The sequence below is a fragment of the Lissotriton helveticus genome, chromosome 6, assembly GCF_964261635.1.
Source record: "Lissotriton helveticus chromosome 6, aLisHel1.1, whole genome shotgun sequence".
Taxonomy (NCBI): Eukaryota; Metazoa; Chordata; class Amphibia; order Caudata; family Salamandridae; genus Lissotriton; species Lissotriton helveticus.
In genome coordinates, this window is record NC_136067.1 from 1,086,610,559 (window position 1) to 1,086,626,238 (window position 15,680).

The 15,680-nt window shown below is 44.8% G+C and overlaps 1 protein-coding gene across 1 annotated transcript in view; it reads left to right on the forward strand.

The window, feature by feature from the left end:
• Positions 1-15,680, forward strand: part of EGLN1 (egl-9 family hypoxia inducible factor 1) — a 237,319-nt gene that overhangs the window by 94,936 nt on the left and 126,703 nt on the right. The window lies entirely within an intron of this gene.

The window sequence follows — 15,680 nt, forward strand, 5'->3', positions numbered from 1 at the left end:
GGAGCTCCCTCCTGTCGGGGAGGGGGCTGTGTCGGTCAGGCCCAGCAGATCTTTGGCAGCTTGCAGGGAGCGGACCTGAACCAACCTGTTCTGCCATCTGAAGATGAGACGAAAAGGGTGACCCCAGGAGTAGGCCACATTCTGGTCTCGCAAAAAGGTGGTAACAGGTCGAAATTCGCGCCGTTTCTGAAACGTCGATGCCGCCAAATCCTGAAAGAGCTGAGGATGATGATCCCGAAATTGCAACAAAGAAATCCCCCGTGCCTTCCTGAGTATGCACTCCTTCAGCTGGAAATCGTGGACGCAAACCAGGATGTCAGGGGGGGAGCTCCACCGCCCCGCGGCAGACCAACTCTATGGACCCTGTCCATACGAATCTCGTGAAGATCCACCTCTCCCAGGATCTGCAGAAAGAGGGCCTCTACATAACCCCGCAGGTCTCCGGCTTCTCCATCCCAAGACACCGCCCAAATACGGATGTTATTCCGGCGGGACCGATTTTCCAGGTCCTCTGTGTGGGCTTGGAGGTCCAGGTTCTGTTCCGTGAGGTGGATCACGTCCTGCTGGAGCTGGTGCACCTCGTCAGCCATCCCCAGATCATGTTCCTCTAGTGTGGCCACTCGCTCACCGATGTCATACACATCCCTCATCATCTCCCGGAGGTCCGAAGAGAGTTGGGAGCAGAGCTCCGAGATGTCCTCCTTTATCGCGGAGAAGAGTTCTAGCAAGAAAGCTTTCGTGGCAGGTGCTTCATCATCTCTTGGTTTGGGCGAGACGCTGGGGCCCAGCGACGCCGGGTGCTGGGAGTTACTTGGTGGAGCGTCCTTGCCCGGCTTCTCTTTGCGTTGCCTGTTGGCCATTGCTCTCCGTCGCCTGGGTAATCACCCCAAAGGCGCACCAGGGCAGCGACCGCCTCGCTGGATGGGGACGTCAGGGGCCTCTCCACGGCTTCGCAGTCGTCGTCACCCTCTGTAGGTCCCAGTCGTGAACAGGGGCAGGATACCCCAAGCCGAGACAGCTATGTTGGTCGTAGGACGCGGCGGGAGGGAGAGGTTCCGTAGCACAGCACTGCTGTAATTCGCCACCAAAGTCCCAGAGAAACAGCAGGTAAGGCCACGATGTGCAGCCTGGGGGAGTGTTCCTGGTGGGGTTAATAAGCGAACTGCCATTCCCAGAGGGGCAGCAACAGCAGACCGCGGTCTCCCCACAGTTTTACCGGGCCCAGGGGTCCAGGGAGTGCCAATTGTCCGCAACAGCAAACAGACGGTTCAGTCAGGCGCCACCTAAGGCACCCTCCGGACTCTCCAGGAGCAGAGGGCCGGGCCTCCTGTGTCCTAGCTGCAACCTTCAACGTGCCAGAGGGGCCTCTCAGGGGCTCGCGATAGGGTGGTACCTACTCCGCTCTCACCCGGGTAGGAGCTGCCTTGATCGCCGATAGGCCCGGGTATTGCCGCCTCGCTCCCCACTATCCGTACTGGTTACGTCAGGTGGCTGCGAATTCACAGGTGCAGTCCCAAAGCAAGGGCAGAGGGGCACCGCTGGACACCTACTCAAAGCGTGGAGCGGGCATTTCAGGCCTTCACCAGTGCCGGTCGCACCGTCTGGTCTCCAGGGCCAGGTGGCACCGCTGTCTCTACATCAACTCGGGCGGAGCGCGAGCGCAGCTCCCACGCCCAGAGGCCTCGAGTATTGCTATCCCCACTCAGCCAGGGGATCGGAGAGTGTCGGAAGTCTCAGGCCCCCGGTGCTCGAAAATCCCGGGTCCGCGGCAGGCCCAAACCACCACCACCTCGCGGCTTAGCGAGAGAAGAGCCTGTGGGCCTGTAAGCCACGGCCTCGCGTGCGGCACAGTGCCGTACCGGAGCGTCCACCAGTCCCGCTACTTCTGGGTGTCAGCGGCCCGTAGTGCTGCTCCAGCCCCGGCTCGGCTCACTCCGTCGGCCCGGGGGTGCTAGTCTCCGCTCCGCCGGAGCGCATTGCAGTGCCGCCGTCAGCCGTCTCGCGGCCCGTCTCCGTTGCGCGACAGGGCTCCACAGCCCAGGCCGCAGTCGTCACTACAGCTCCCGGCTCAACGCCGGCCACGCCACATCACAGGCCGCCAGCAAACAGGGGCGTACCACTTCACAAGGAGAACCGCTAGGGAGCCCAAACTTTCAGGATCGCCTCGGGGGCCGATGCCACACTCCCGGTTAGGTCTCTGACGGCCCTGGCTAGCGCAAGACAAAGCTCAGCAGGTTTGGCGTCGGAGGGACCGATTAGAGCGTCCTACTCCGCCGCCATCTTGACTCCGCCCCCATTTTGTTCCTTTTTAAATTAAATGTTTTCAGACTTACCACTTCATTCCAATCAAGATGGCTTCTGGTGTGCCATACTTTTGTCCATAAGTAAGACTGTTAGCGCTCTAGTTGTTCTTTAGAACACTCTGGGACATTGTCATTGGGCTATACTTGGGCTACATCTGGGTGATATTTGGGCTCTTTTGTCTCTGGTGGCCATCTTGGGAGACTGCATGTCAGAATTTTTTAATGAAATAGAAGAGGATTTGAGAAGTCACTCAAAATGTGCCCTAATTTTTCTTTCTGCAGCACTAATCATACTTTCTATGGCAAAATATACCCCCTCATTTTGTTCCTTTTTAAATTGAATGTTTTAAGAGTTACCACTTTATTCCAATCAAGATGGCTTCAGGTGTCCCATACCTTTGTAATAAGTAGGACTGTTAGCGCTCTAGTTGTTCTGTACATGTTTTACTGAGAATGTCAGACTTCATTCTCACATGACTGAGAAAGATAATGTGAATTTACAGAAAATATGCTTTCAGTTTAGCTTATAGATCCCCTTCCAAACCACTGTGGGAAAAGCATGAGGAGATAGTTTTCTTTCAAACATGATTCATGATATCCCAGCAGAAGGCTTTTTCACATGGTAAAATCACCTTAGAACACACCACAATTCCTAAAATGAGTATGGTACCATCAACAAATGATTTATAATGTAACTATTAACTACAATGCTTTTTAATGAGGTGCTATCATGTATATTAGTCCCAAGATGGCTGCCAACACTTCTTGGATGAAGTGCTGACAAGCCAATCAGATCTCACGATGAGATGTGTGGTTAGGCTCCGCCCAGATATATGTTTTTGAAGTTAATTTTCATAAAAACCACTGGAGCAATTTTCACCAAATATAGAAAAGGCACTTCTGCGTACCAGTCCCTACAATTTTGCAAAGTTTGGTGTAATTCCATTCAGCGGTTCGGGCTGTAGCCTTGTCTATTCGTCCTATGGAATTTAACATGGGGAAAACACGTTTTGGGACCCCCCTTTTTTTCTCGGCCCCCGCATGTGAATCAGCCCGTGACCAAGGTGCAGGAGCACTGAAACGCGTAGGGCTTTTATTTAAAGAGGTTTGGAAAACAAATGCCGGTTTGCTTAATAAAGAACTTTGTCAAGAAGAAAGATGGGGTCCTGCTTCGTCACTGTTGCGTCTCCAAGCAAGGGATAAAAATTGTTGGATGACATATTACGGCCAGTCCTCGGTCGTGGAGATTGCACCGCCATGGAAGATTTATGAGTCTCAGCGTAAGCAGAGTGACAAGTTGACAGCGTGATTTTAATCGGATTTTTTCCAAAACGACCCACTGAAGGGCAAACAAATGACTACATGAATGCACCATTGATGACAGAACGCACCGAAGGGGGAAAGCGTAGGAGGTCAACTTCAAGTTCCAGCATGCCTTGCCAACCAGAGGGCGGGAGATTGCTAATTAAATGAGCTGACTCGGCGCCCCCGTGACACTGCCTGCAATTAGTGAATCAGCCCGTGACCAAGGTGCAGGAGCACTGAAACGCGTAGGGCTTTTCTTTAAAGAGGTTTGGAAAACAAATGCCGGTTTGCTTAATAAAGGACTTTGTCAAGAAGAAAGATGGGGTCCTGCTTGGTCACTGTGTTGCGTCTCCAAGCAAGGGATAAAAATTGTTGGATGATCTATATCTATATCTATATATATATATATATATATCTATATATATATCTATATATATATATATATATCTATCTATCTATATATATATATCTATATATATATATACACAATATCACTCAAGATACTGAACTGCCTTATACCAACATCTAGCTTTATGCCAAAATTGGTGTAATTACGTTCAGCCTGTAGTAGTGTTAAAAAAATAAAATGCCTATAGACACCACCCCCCCTTGACCGATCACCTTGAAACTTTCAACACAGCAGCTGAATCAAAATGGGGAAGTTTTTTCAGCATTTTGAGAAGATTCGTCAAGCGGCACCAATGTTATTGGAGATATATATATATATGTGTGTGTGTGTGCGCGTGTATGTGTGTGTGTGTGTATATATATATAGCGGCACCAATGTTAATGGATATATATATGTGTGTGTGTATATATATATATATATATATATATATATATATATATATATATATATATATATATATATATATATATATATACACATGTAAGTATATACACATGTATGTATATATATATTTCGCAATCCTGGACCACTTCCTTTCACGATGGGACCATTCATGTACGGACCTCAACACGCAGAGACCAAAATCTTGCTCTATTGAAGCACTTTAATGCTTTCCATAAACCTAATGCCTGCCATGATGCGTTTCGACCGCTGAAACGCGGTCTTGATCACATGACACGCCGCTGACATCGAAACAATTAAATAGTGAACAAGCCCTATAGGCGTTAGAAACTCACAGGCATTGTTAAAGAATATAGAAGACAGACTGTATATCGGTGTTCCTACTTCGTGACTAGGATTGTCTGCGTTGGACTTTTTCACATAGATACGATATATACACTGATAAAAAAGATGATACACAAATGGTAAAAGACTGCTACGTGTGTACAGCAAAACATAATGGTTATATGCCTATTTCAAGTAAAGGTCCTTGATGGGCTTAACTTCTTATTCTATAATATAATTGTTGTCACAGAATTTTCGATAGCCATCTCAATATGCATTTTATAAAAAATCGATGTCATTGTAAAGTGCTTGTGCTTATATAAGTGCTAATGCCATTGCCTGTTGACAAAATAAAACCATATTGAGACATTGTCTGGTTTCTTATGCCTGACTGTTGTCCCATTAATGTACTGAATACCAGGACCTTAATATGACAACACAGCAGCTATAATTACTGTATATTGTTTGCAAACAGTCATCTTCTATAAAGTGCAGTGCTTAAATATTATAAAAAATCAACAAAAGTGCTGTGCAATCCGTGTTCTAAAATTCTCACCGAAATACTATAATTAGATGACTGGTGGGGCTGCCCAGAAACGTAATTTCAAGCCTGGAATTAAATACTTGTAAAGTGAAAGTGCAAGAGCAAACATAAGACAATCAACAAATTGTACTGAGAAATGTTGATAAGAACATAGAACAATCAATCCGCCTATACATATACAGCTAAATAGTAAAAAACGAATACATTTTAAACCAGTATTCAATTTTAGAATGACCCCTATGCCGCAATGTAGACCTGGCCAAACTGCGCCTGGCAGAACTGTGTGCCCCAGAAATGTCGTCTAGATGACAAGTAAAGGGATCATAAAAGAATGTTACCAGGGAGTGCATGTCCAGACTACTCAACCGCTGGCACTAGAGAGAATTATGTAGGTTTTAGCTTGTATTTAAGCTGTTTGGCCACTTAGTATCTAAGGCCAAAATAAAGTGTGATTCTAATTGGCGTAAGCTCTTTTCTCTGCTTTGTGCTTCTTACTTATTTGAGCCTATATGTACACTCTAAAACATACGCCGCATATTCTGTTTGGCACGTGTAATGACCTTTGATTGGAATGGATATATATCTCCCCTCTTGCGGCGGTGTTTTGGATTGGGCTCGGGCAACCCGTTATCAATAACAATGATCCTTTGAGGTCTCAAAGAAACGAGTTGCAGACTACCACGAGGGCAGCTAACATTTATTGGTGACTTCGACTCGTTTCGGCCAGAGGTCTTTCTCATGGGTTGGGTGGTTCAAACTATATTGTTATATTGTGTACAAAACACAAACAACGGGGAATAATTTGTCCTACTCTTGAAAGGAAAATAAATGTCCGCCATTTTGGAATAGAGCTTGCCAGTTACATATACAATCACAATTTAATGTTTTACAAAAAAATAGCATATAAATATATTAATAAAATATAATTTATAAATAAAGCACATGTGAAACAGATTCTGCCCAAGTGGGCTAATTTCTAAGACCATGTTATCACATTGGCCCCTTAATTGCAATGTATCATGTACAGTCTAACAGATAACATGCCAATAAAGACAAAGAACACAAAAACTGGAAAAGTCATCAAAGATATGTAAAGAAACAAACAATTCTTAGCTCGACCAGCTCCCTGATCTTGAGTGCAGATATCCTTAGTTTATCTGTGTATTTTTTTCTTTAAATGATTTTTATTTTCATCAGAAAGGGCACATTTATACACAAACATAAACTGGAGGTTTTAAATGTACACAGGCGAAAGCAAGAGTAAAAGGAAAAAACATGAAAGCAATAAATACAAAGAAGGAGAAGTTAAAGGAGACACAAATTATTTCATGAAACACTATCAATAACTAAATTATTCCATCCAAAGCCAAAGGTCTCCATAGCACTTCTAGCTTGACTAAGGAGTGGATAACCCTTGCCTTTGCCAAGGCTGCCTCTAGGACATAAGTCTCTCTAATGATAGACCACCAATCCTCAGCCAAGGGCGGTGTCACAGAGACCCATGCCCTGGCCAGTCTATTAGTGGCCATCAGGATTAAAAAGAGACGTGCAATAGCTGGGTTATCCTCCTTGTACCCCAGCATGATTTCAAGATTAGTGAGTGGGTGGTCCAACCCTAATTTAAACTGAAGTAACCGTTCAACTTTCTGCCAGTAACCCCTCAGCTTTGGACATTTGATAGACATATGTATTAAATTAGCAGCGTATAATCCACATTTAGGGCAATTTATCTTATCCCCCGTCATATTCCCCTGGGCCCATTTAGCTATTTTAGCCGGGGTATAGTACAGCATACAGGTAGTGCATAGTTGCTGAAGTTGCAAGCTAACCGAGTGAACTGAATTCTTGACATGACCTAAAACCTGTTTAATCACTCTAGATGAAACCGCTATACCCAAGGTTTGACTCCAACGCTCTGCTAATTTCGCGCTACAATCTGATCTGAAACTGCGTAGCTGTTCATACATTGACCCTATCAGAGATTTAGTTTTCCCTCCATATAAGCAGTCCCAAATGCTTGAGTGCATTATTTCTTTTACATCCAGACTAGGAGCTAAATAATCTCTGATCAGTAAATATTTGAAAAAAAAATGAGTAGGAAGTTTGTACGGTAGACGTAAATTTTCAAATGATTTGATTCCTTTCTCATTGTACATATCACCCAAGCAAGTAACTCCATACTTAGCCCAAGATTTACCTGCTTGGTCCTGAAACACCTCGGGGAGCAAAGGATTCCCCCAATAGTGGAAATTTTTCATGGAATGTTGGTAATTTACATCTAGCAGACATAGCTCGCCAAATATATACAGTATCTCTAACGGTCTTGAACCTCACTCGCTTGAAGTAGTTTGGGTCCCTAATTCCATATAAGAACTTGTCCCTCTGATTTCCTAAACGCTGAGTCTGTCGGATCCAGACCAAGCAGACTGCAGAACGACCCGTAAAGGCAGCCCAAAAATAAATGTAAAAATTTGGGAAACCAAGTCCGCCTTGTTCAAATGGAGACTTGAGCAGCTCAATTGCTCTCCTAGGTATTTTATAGCCCCAAATAAAGCTGCTGAAAATCCTTTCACGTTTTAAAAAAATGTTTTCGGGACTTTTAAAGGAATAGACCGAAACAAATATAAAAACTTGGGGAGTATTTTAATTTTTATTAGGTTACATCTGCCGAGTAGCCCTATAGGGAGCCTATGCCAAGTTTTGAGCAGCTTAATAGTCTCATTTAGAAGTGGTGCGTAATTTAAGTCGATCTGATTGACTTTAGCTGTAATCTTTACCCCCAAGTAGGTCACAGTAGTACAAGCCCGGTGATTGTTTTGAATTCCAGCCATAGTGAGCACTTGAGTCTTATTAGCATTCAATTTGTATCCTGAAGCATTTCCCTGCTTCTTCCTTGATGCTTATCACGGCCTCGCCTGGAATAGTTTCATAGACCATCAGCATATGCCGTGACCTTAAGTTTGGAAATCTCCGATTCCAGCGGCTTAATATGCATGCAGGATTGTAAAGTGTGTAAAAATGGCTCTATATTTAGAGCAAACAGTAATGGGGACAAGGGACAACCCTGCCTAGTCCCACACAAGATCTGGAATGGTATGGATCGAGACCCCATATAAGACCGCTTAGCCTGGGGATTGAAATATAAAGCCTGTACCCAGGACTGGAACTGTGATCCAAGACCAACCTTGACCAATGCGGCCCATAGAAAATCCCACCTGACCCGGTCAAAGGCCTTTTGGGCGTCTAGGAGAATCATGCCGAAGTCCATCCTTTTTGCGAAATCAAATGCTCCAAACATGGGTGGTAGTGTCCCTGCCTATGATAAATCCATGCTGTCTTTCAGAAACTAGTCCCGGCATGAGCGGAGCCAGGCGGGTCGCCAGGACTTTACAAAATATCTTGGCATCCGCATTCTGTTGGTGGTTTGCCCTTTTTTAAAAAAAACACAATCTGTGTCCTGCTCCACAACTCCGGAACCTGCCCGCTGATGGCCACGAGTTGTATTACAAAAGCAAAGTGTTTTTGAAAGATTTATAAAATTCTAACTGCAGCGAGTCCTCTCCAGTCGCCTTCCCTGTTGGCAATGCTGATGACGCCAACTCCACTTCTTCTACCGAGACTGTCTCCTCTAGTATAGCAACTTCCTCGGCATCTGCCACTGGGACTGCTATCATTAATATAGCGTAATGTCTCATCATAGTTCCGTGCCCTCGTGAGTGAATAAAGCTGTTGATTAAACAGAGAAAATTGTTCTAAAATGGCTGAAGGTTCAGTATGCAGAAGCTCATCTGCGCCCTTATAGCGCTTATCCTGGTTTTAGCCTTCGCCTCTGCGGTCTGATAGGCCAGTACCTGTCCTATATGCTCCCCATATTCATATTGTTCTAAGCAATGTTTGCTATAGCTAGCCGCATTTTATCCCTAAGGAACTTCTTCACTAATATTCTTACATCTATTAACAACAGAAGCAAGGTATCTTGAATCGTCTAATATTTCTTTACTGCCTCCACATGCTGTTTCTTGATGTTACTCATAGTGTTTACCAGTGTCTTCATTTCACTTTTGCGCTTTTTATTCTGCAATAGAATGTATTTTTGCGTAATACCACGGGCGTACGCTTTCATTGTATCCCAAACAATTAATGGGGATGATGTCCCTGTATTTACTCTGAATCTGCCTACCTGTTGGGACGCCGAACCCTGGCCCCTTGTTGCAGCTTGTGTCCCCATTCTCAGCGCTGCCTCTCGCGGAACCCGCTTCGCGGGTACCGCTTTGCTGTGTGCGCTGCTTGTGGACTCTGCCTGAAAGGAGGATTTGGGACCTTAGAGACTTCTGCTGTTGTGGGGTGCGTAGTGTTGCAGCAGGGCTGCGAGCGGTAGATCCAGGGACTCCATCTCCCAGGAGTCCCTGTGAGCATAACCCGAGACACCTGGGCCGCTCTCCCTGCTTGCCCCGCCCCCACTAACCAACTTTCTGTTATCAATAGAACATTCTCCCCGCTGCGCGGGAGCGTCCCGGGAGAAGCCCGGGACAAGGGCGGGGCAGTCTGCGGCCGGAAGAGACTGGACTGGGCCTAAGCTCCTGGCTGTCCACCCGAGATTGTGGTGTAGTAGTTTGTATTGTAAGTCTACCCCGTCCGCCTTTGTTCTTATGTTAGTTGTTGGGGCACTTTTAGCTGATAAGCTGTCACTCGTTTGTACACCCTACGGGAGTCTAGTGTTCGAGGTTTTCTCTATTCCCTCTCTCTGTTCCCGGTGAGGACGATGGAGTGCCGCGAAACTAGAAACATGGCGGCGGCTGGTGGTAAAAAATTGACCGGAACATTAGATGATTTTATTGTTCGTACCAATTCTCTGATTGATCAAGGTATTGTCCTTATGGAAAGAAGGGTTTCCCAGGATCTTGCATTTGCTAAAAGATCGTCTTTGGGTCTTATTGGTTCTGCACGCACCCCCGATGCGTCGTTACATATACCTAACTCCGTGCAGACTCTTGTCGATGTTCATAATGTTAACCCCGTCCAGCCTGGCTCACGTGATTCACCACCCCTTAACCCCCAAGTTCAGGCTTACAACCTTACAGGGACTAGTTTGGAGTCTAACCTGGTAGATATTCAGGTAGACTCTCCGGTAGCGACCCCACATGATCAGAAGAGGGGGAAGCGGGAGGGGGCCATTCCCAAACGCAAGCATCCAAACACCAACCTCCCTGGTGCTAAGAAAGTCAGTGCCATAATAGCCGGGAACACTAGTATTGATGCTAATGAGAGGGGTAGAATAGCAGAATTGAGGGAACCCGGTAGGGACCACGTTGGGCAGAAATCCGGTGTGGAAGTAGTCCAATCTGAGACCGCAAGACTACCCTTGAATATCCTTGACGATACTATGCTGGATAACCCTTTGGCCGATATCCTTGAAGACAGTATTATAACCGACAATTCGGGAGTCGACAGAATATAAGTTACAGATGGGGAGGAGGAGCCCATAGGCTCTATCATAACAAAAATTATTAAGACACTAATCGCTCCCTTAGAAGCTAGGCTTCATGGTATTGAAAAACTGCTTCATGATATAAACAAGGATATAAGGTTTCAGGATAGCCTTTGTCAACAGGGCAACACATGCTACCGCTCCAGTTAGCAAACCCCGGCCTGCGGGCAAAAGTTCTGTAGCGGTTAAAAACAAGACACCCAAGAACCCGGTGTCGAATTGCCCTAACCCTGTGAGTAACAAAGAGAGTACTCAACCCCCTGCAATAAATAAGCCCACTGACCAAGGTAATCTAAAAGGCCCTGTTACCGTTACCCCAAAATCCGATTTAGCCCCCCCTGACAAAATCATGACCCTGCGAAATATTCACCTACCACCGGACGCCTGTCCCTATGTGATCATTTTGACAGGGGTTACGGAACTAACCCCTCCAAACTCAGAAACTTTCCAGGCGCTTAAAAATAAGGCATGCCACTGGTTAGCCAATAACTACCCCCTACCTTCAAACCTTTGTGGTAATATTTTAATGGTTGAAAGAACGCCTTGGGTGGGACACAATAGGAAAAGATTACAGGAGGACTGTATAGTAGTGACCTTTTAAAACCCCTCGCATTGTGGAATAAATTTGTCGCGGGAATCCTCGTAACAATGGTACCCTAGTCACGGCCAGACCTTTGTCCTATTTTTATATGTCTATTGAGCAACAGGACAATAGATGGAGTTGGCTAAAAGATCCTAATGATCACAGAAGAGTGAAGAGGCAAGAGGTGCCCAGAGGCATGAATCCCTACAGTTGGGGTGGGGGTGGGGGTGGGGAGGAGGGGTGGAATCTAGTTCAGAGAAGAGGAGGAAGGCATAATTATGGCAATAGGCATCATGCAGATAGTTTTAGGGGTAATGGCATGATTATTGGTCATCCAAATAATCATACTCAGGTTCCTCACACACTAGATTACCTCTGTAATATCCCAATGACGAACCAGTATGACTGCCTGTCCGACCTAGGTTGGGTGGATTGACAACAGGTGAGCACAGGGTCGGAAAATGATAAAGGAAACAGGATTATACCCGTTTCACCTGTAAAAATGGTCCGGGAGATTGGGGTCCCGAGGGTGGATACCAGGGTATCTGCTCCGGTCGCCCAGGAGCTTGGCAAGGGCAGGGACTCAGTAATTAGTGCAAATAGTCAACCAGTAGGTAAGGAAGCCATCAGAGGCAACAATGACATAAAGGTGGTAACCTGGAATATTGCTGGACTAAGGAACAAAGTTGACGATCCCATTTGGAGGGAATTTATAGGTACAGCAGATATCATTGGCCTACAGGAGACTTGGGATACAAAGAACATACTTACCCTGGATGGCTATATCACCTATTCTCTCCCAGCAGTCACTACCACTAGAGGAAGACCTAGGGGTGGGCTGGTAACCCTAGTAGCGGCTAACATTCTTGGTACACACACGGTGATTGCCTCAGGTTCCCCCTACTGTTTGGCAGTTCAAATCGCTTGTAAAGGGGCATATAATGTTCTAATTGTAAATTTTTATAACTCTTTCGATAGAGCCACCCCAATCAGCAACCTGACAGTGTTAAATTCCTTCTTAGCAGAATACAAGGAATTGACGGAGTCTCAATGTTCTATAATATTACTGGGGGACTTAAATATTCATGGTTGTCCAGATAAATGTCTGTCCAATGATCTATTTGCCCCCATTGAACAAGGTGATACTAATTTTGAGCATACAGATCAGGGTATTCTATTAAAAAATACCCTGGCTGAAAATGGTTTGATGTTACCTACGGGGGATGAGGTGGATATACCCACTTTTAAGGGAAATGGCAGTGGATCAACTATAGAGTTTATTTTTATAAGTTTAACCCTGGGGAGTAACATAGTAGGCTATTTCCCTGTTTGGTCTAATTTTAGCGATCACAACCCTGTCTTTTTATGTGTTAGAGGCGTTCTTAGTACATCTGAGAGCTCATTGAACAGGGTTGATAAACAAGATATCCGGCCAACAGACCAGGCACGAAGGATTAAATGGTGTAAAATTATACCGGAGGATTTCTCAAGTAACCTCTCCAATATTAGAGGGGAGGAGTTGCGGACATGTATGGATGAGGAAGCTGGGGATGTAGAGGTAGTGGAGGCATATCAAAAGGTTTGTCACCAGGTTATGTCTGATTTAATGTGCTCTGGCAAGGTTAAAGACTTGGGGACAGTCAGCTGGTTTGATCATAACTGTTCAGCAGCCAATCGCAAACTGAAGGAGGCTTTAAAAAGCAAGCCAGTCGACAGACAACGTGTGGCCCTCTTAAGGAAAGTATATAAAGCAGCAGTAGAACAGAGGAGACGGGAGATCAGGGAAGATGCCTGGGCAGAACTGACTTCCATAGGCGTGATAAAAAATAGTGCCAAATTCTGGGCAGCAGTCAACCAACCTTACTTTGTTGACTCAAGTAATAATGTTTTAGATTGTGGCATCCAGGAAGACAAGTGGCTCGCCCATTTTAAGTCAGTCTATGAACAGGTGACTATAGGGGTTGATGGTCCAACCCCGTTGACTAGTCATCCATATACTTTAGTGGTAAATGAGGGTGAGGTGGCTGAAGCTATCGGCAAAATGACAAGCAATAAGGCCCCCGGCCCTGATGGCGTACCAGCCGATCTTTTTAAATCTAACATAGCAATATGGTCTAAAGTTTTATCTAATCTATTTAATAGAATCTGTAAACTCGGTATCCCAACGACCTGGTCGCAATCAGTCATTGTACCTATCTTTAAAAAAGGTAACAGAGGAGACCCGGGTAATTACCGCCCAATTTCCCTTATAGATTCCGCAGTGAAGGTCTTAGGCAGAGTGGTTCTGTGTAAATTAACTGATTGGCTCGAGGAAACAAATTCTTTGTCAGCAATACAGTATGGGTTCAGAAAGGGGCGTAGTACGATAGACCAGAGCCTCAACCTCCAATTGCTGATTGGAAAGTATACCATAGCTAAGCAAGGTTGCTTATACATAGCATTTATGGACCTGTCCTCGGCCTTTGATCGAGTGAACAGGTCCAAGCTATGGGGCTTGCTCTTAAAGATGGGCATCGATGAAAATATTGTATACTTTTTAGCCGATCTCCATAGGGACCTCACAGCCACAGTGAGATATGATCGTAAGGGGAATTGTACGGGCAAGATAGGTATAACCAATGGGGTTAGGCAAGGCTGTATCTTAGCCCCCTATTATTTACCTTATACATTAATGGGCTGGCCAGTGTGCTAGGTGCAGCTTGTAAGGATATTCCGAGGGCAGGCAAGTTTCCCCTCCCCACATTATTATATGCGGATGATGCCGCTCTTTTAGCGCGCACGTCAGTAGGGCTACAAAGTCTTTTAAATTCTTTTTATGAGTTCATGTCCTCTTTGGATCTTAGTGTTAATTACACCAAATCTCATGTCATGGCTGTGGGTACAAAGGGCAGGCGCAGGAAGCTGATGACACTCCACTGTAATGGGAATAAGTTATCGAGGGTAACTAGATTCCCATATCTGGGAGTGTTTTTTTATGAAAGTTCCACTTGGCTTCCACAACTTTCTGAGAAAAGAAATGCTTTTGTCCGTTCTATTTTTGCAGTTCTGGGCTTCTCCCGTAAACTGGGGGTAAAACCGCTACAGGCAGTGTTAAAGGTCTATGCCGCCAAATGTATTTCAATAGCCATGTATGGCGCAGACTTATGGGGATTTAAGAACGCGAAGTTGTTACAGGTGGCAGAGGATACGTTTTTGAAGTCCATTTTATCAGTACCACAATCAACCTCAGGTTTTATAGTGCACCAACAATGTGGGGTGGAATACCTAGAAGACCGGATTGCCTTCGCACCCCTATTAAAGTGGATTGCGGTCTGGGTGAATCCGGAATTGGAGGTGAACCACGAGATCCTGAGGGACTGTCTCACTTTAGAACATTGGGAATCTATCCCATGGCTAAAATATATAAAAAAACTTGCAGTCTTATTAGGCCGCCCAGAACTATTTGATGAGCCGTCTAAACTAGTTAAGGGAGACATGAAATGGGTCAAGACCACATATAGGCTGCACAAAGGGATGGATAGAGAAGGCCATGAGTTGACTAAGCCAAGTGTGAGAGCTCATCAGTTAGTTGTAACAGACCATGATTTAGAATTATATCTGAAGGTTGTTAATAATGCTAACCACAGATATCTACTAACCAAGTTTAGGTTGAACAAATTTGATCTCCTTCTCTCTGGGCGCCCATGTTGGACTAAGATATCAGAATTAGAATTGTGCACCTGTGATGGATTCTCGATAATGGACACTGCTCACTTCATGTTTTTTTGTGGTTATTTTACGGATATCCGGAAAAAATTCATTGTACCCCTGCTAAAAGATAAAGGGTTTAGACAAGTGAAACCTGCTCTATTATATCTTCAACTGCTGTCTAATACGTGGGAAATCGTCAATGTTGCTACATTTTTAACCATAGCCATGAGGCTAAGGAAAAAACTAGTTAGTCTGAGATAACCTCTTTGCATGGTCTATTTTTAGAAGTTTGTTAATAATTAATTTATAATTGAATGATTAGTGTATCTTTTTTAAAAATTTACATATGAATTTGGTATCTATTTTGTACAGTTTGTCTTTTTTATGTATGTTTAGCCGTTTGTTAACCATGTTGCAATTTGGTACCTCTTTTTTCAGTACTTCTGTATACTTTTGTGGTTTTTGTTATGAAGGGAATAAAGTATTTCTGACTGACTGACTCTAAAAAATTCCTCAAGTTGCTGAGCCATATTAACCAAGTATTCGCTATCCGTCAGCAGGTACCTAGGGAAAAAAATGGCCTGATTATCAATCTTAAAACAACTTGCTTAACTCGTCTCCAAGTCTTAGCC